This window comes from Rhinolophus sinicus, linkage group LG06, assembly GCF_036562045.2.
Source record: "Rhinolophus sinicus isolate RSC01 linkage group LG06, ASM3656204v1, whole genome shotgun sequence".
Classification (NCBI taxonomy): Eukaryota; Metazoa; Chordata; class Mammalia; order Chiroptera; family Rhinolophidae; genus Rhinolophus; species Rhinolophus sinicus.
The window spans coordinates 40,128,782-40,133,106 of NC_133756.1; positions in this window are offsets into that span (position 1 = coordinate 40,128,782).

Sequence of the window (4,325 nt, forward strand, 5' to 3'; positions counted from 1 at the left end):
ACTAATTTGCGTGAGAACTCGGGCCTCCTCTCTGAGTTTTAGGTTCCCCATCTGTGACTTGGACAGAACAATATTTTAGCTCACAGGTGATTGTAAGGAATATACATGACAACATGTGAAATCTGGGCGATGCTAAATGATAAATGGTATTTTTTATTAAAGGATAGCTACATTCATCTCAAAATGCAGTCTTCTTCAGAAAAAAAAAAGACATCCTCCTTTGTAGGAGAGCAGTGTAAATAATCGGAAATTATGGCTTAGTTTACTATTTTTTCCACCCTGATCCTTAAAAGACATGTATATGTGTTTAGTGCAAGAGGTTTTCCCCACAATATCCCTAAAATTAATTATTGAAGCAGGGCAGAAGTATTCTGAAAGGAAGGGGACAAAGCAACCTTCAAAAGGCATTGTATGTATTAAAACCTTCCCAAGAGACTGCTGCCAATTGTTTCTGGTGACTCTGAAACTCAAAAGTAATAATAAATGCAAACTATGAAGTGCTGAGCCGAGTCAAGTCGTGATTCCTGAAAGGTGGTGCAGTGAGAAGACGCCCTTTTAAAAAATGCCCTTGACTCCTTTCAGAGGAAGGGGTGGCTATTCCAAGGGAAGGAGCGGTAATAAACACATTTAAAAGGATTTTTGCCACATTTGTATGCTTGCAGCAGCTGTGTCTGGATTTGCAGTCCTTCTTGGTGTGTCTGCCTAAGATCAGAATCTTCAAGATAAAGCCTAGTGTTGTCCCCATTGGTGTTAAGGTAAATTCAACACCACGGGGGGTTGGTGTAACCATCCCAGGTCGAGAAACCTCTTGTAACCCTTTTTGAGGACTCCTGGGGCCCCAGCCTCAGAGTCCCGAGGGTACTGATCCTGGTCAGGACCTGTTCCTGCTTTGGACCCACTGGGTCTGGGGAGAAACTGGGCTGAGGCACCGACATGTGATTCTGACCTGGCACAGAGAGGGGAATTGTCTACAGCCTGCGCATCTCCTTCGTGTTCCTCTACCGTTTTTGGCAGACTGTACCCAGTGGTGCATCTCCTTTCCTGGCCAAGCAGGCCTGACAGCACCAGCATCTAACTCTGAGTGACCCCAGCTCCCATCCTGTCTCCCATCACCACTACTTTCTTGCCCTGGGGCAGGCCAAAACTTATGACAACTTATGTCTGGACAACACACACAGCACTTCTACATGTGCCAGTCAGGGTGGGTCCATGGAGGCTTACCCAGATTTCTGGGGTCCAGAACACACTCCTACTCAAATTCCCAATAGCCTCCTCCTTTGTAACTGAAGTCTGTTAGGCGCCCAGAGTGGGTTTCCAATTTAATTGCAAACATTGAGGTCTGAAGGATTCTCCAGAGGGGCCAAAATGAACCACTGCACCTGAGGATCCTTTGGAGATTACAAGTCCCTCGCCCTAAAAGAAAGTGGTACCCGAGAATTCCCACAACTTAAATTGTTAGAATCTCCGTGAGCTTTCTTGCCTTCTAGGAATTAAAAGATTCAGGTCTTGGCAAGAAGGTGCCAATGTAAAGAAGAATCTAGAACTAAGAATACAGAGAAAGGTGTGAAACCCTCTCTGTACCTGCCAGCACACACTTTCATTTAAAAAGCCATCCTTCATTTCCCGGTGGCAGGCATTTAAATAGGTGCCACCAGAGAGTCCGAACAGCACTTGGTTCCTGCCTCCGGGTGCTCGCAGCCTGGAGCTGAGGGAAGATCTGTTGGGGTTGCCTTTATTCACCTGTTTGTTGCAGATAAACTATTTCTAAAGATTTCTCCGGAGTAGTAAGAGAGGGTGCAGCAAGGTAACCTGTGCACAGCCCAAGCCGGGCACCACGGATTCTGCGGACTCCACACAGTGACCCGAACTTCTGCAGAAACAAAAAGGAAAGTTCCAGAAGTGAGCGCCAGCCTTTGCACCGCAAGAGGTACGGAGAACTGTGGTCGCGTTCAATCCAGGCTTTGATCCACTCGCTATTGATTAGTCACCAGATTCTGTAGTTTGCAAAGAAAAGGAGAGAAAGATTTTATTGCGGGTTTGAAAGCTTGTTCCCCTTTGTGACCGGTTTATTTGACACTCCAAACCATTTTATGCTCCTGAACATCTGCACAGCGCGAGTTGAGGTAGGAAGGGGGCGCTCTTTCCCACCAGACAGATACCTGCAGCTCAGCCTGAAGCCAGCCGGGGCAAGAAGCTGGCAGTTGGACCACCTGCGTTGGAGCCGCAACCCAGATCAACTGAACTATGTAAAGAACAATCTTGAGTTGGGGTAAATAAATCCATTAATTAAAAGTATCCGTTTCTGAACTCCCTGCAAAGAGGACAACAGAAGAGAATGGTTAAAAGGAGGGCCTTTAAAAAAGAAAGTCGGGTATCGACAGATTCCGACCCAGCCTGGTAAAACGGCCTTAGGCAAGGTACTGAAGCAGGGTCACGCGCTTCAGCGCCAGTGAGGCATTTGATAAGGAATAAGCAACAGCTATGATTATTGCCACTTTCACAATATTCATAAGTTTGCACAAACCGACAGAAGTCAGGGTGCCAAGCATTTAAATGCACCAGATTAACCCCCAAAGAAACCAGTGACAAAAGGGGAGAAAATGTTCATCGTGCGCCCTTGGGTGGAGTTGCCAAGAGAGAGGTGACTCCAGCCCGATCTTCTCCACAACCTCTGCAACCCTGAGAGGCTCGTCTGGCGTTGGCGACAGGATCCGGTGAACTGGAAATGGCCAGCTAGTATCTCGAGGTCGAGGCTGAGGGGCACCGGCCTGTCCCCTTCACCTGGGGAATGAGGATTTGGCGACGCCTCTGCATCCAGACTTCTCTAGGGCAGCGAAGGACACAGGAGGAGCGGAAGAAGATTGCGTTCATTGAGGACCTACGGTATGTATGTACGGACACATTGCAACTTCACCAGTGCGGTCATTTCCATTTTACCGATGAGAAAACCGAGATGTTAAATAAATTGCTCGAAAATCCATTATAGTTTGACTAACTTCAAATCCCGTATTCTTACTATAATAACACCTTGCCTGGCTTTTTTAAACACTGAGCTCCCTCCCACGAAGGAAGGCAGGCAAGTAGGGAAGGAGAAAAGAAAGAAGCGCGAGGGGGAGCAGAGAAAGGAAAGAAAGAAAACACTGCCACAGTTACAAGAACCAGTCTTCTGCAGCAGAAATCTACATAAAAAGTTATTTAACTTTTAAAGAGTTATGGCTCAAGATTATTCCGCAGACTTTTTCTTTTTTAAGCATCATTTTACAAGATACATCGGATAAGCAACAATGGGACATGGAAGTGATGCGGAGGAGAAACAGCGATGCGGAGGTTGTGGTGGGGACAGCGCGGGCTTGTGTCGGGCGCACTCACGCAGGCTAACCGCCAGAGCTGCGCGCGTTCTCTTATCAAAACAGGATGGAAGCCCGTGAATAGGGTCTCACACAGGTCCGTGCTACCACCACCTCACCCCACTCTACTCAAGAAACAGTCTGGCGCCCACGTATTGGCACTCAGATTAAGTTTGGCTTCCCTGCCTCCCTAGCCGAGTTTTAGTGGACTCTCAGGGATCCCTGGGGAACTGGGAGGGGGAGGAAGGAAAGACTGAGAGGCTTGGGATAACGTCCCCTTTCTAGATTAGTGAGCTCCAAGCTAGATCCGCCCTGAGTGCCTGGGACGTGTAGGAAAACGCTGGCGGGGTAGAGGAGGTTAGAAACCTGCTGATTGTTTGTTTTGGGGTTTGTTTTCTTTTGTTTTGTTTTTTTCTCCCCACCTCGCAGTTTGAGTTTTACAAAGTTGTGGCACAGATCTGTAGAAACAGGTTAGAATCAGGTTTCTGCTGGTCCTGCCTTGTTTCTCATTCTGAACGATAAAAATGCCTATAAAATCATCAGCTCTAAACCACAAGCGTGCTTAAGGCGAGATTGTCGGATCGGAAATGTCACAATGAGTAAATAGTGTAATGGACTTTTGCGCTGCGCTCAGTAGCATTTAGCCTGGGAGCGTCCCAGATTACCCCCTGCCAAATTTCGGCCTCCATAAGGCTCCTAATTCTCTCCCTCCTAGCGTCGGTCCTGTCAGCCGAGAGAGAAACCCTTGCCCTCTCTCCTTCGATAGCGAGCTGGAGACTTTACTCACATTCGAGGGAGGGGTCGGGGTCGAGGGGTGGGGGGTGACGAGGAGGTGAACGCACAAGCTGAACAACAATGAGTCCACACGTGAACCTTCCCTGGTACAGAACTTGGTTTTCGGTGGTTAGGTCTCTAGAACCAAGGGAGACAACGGGACCCAGTCTGCGCATCCGACTGCAGTTAGCGAAACAGACGCCG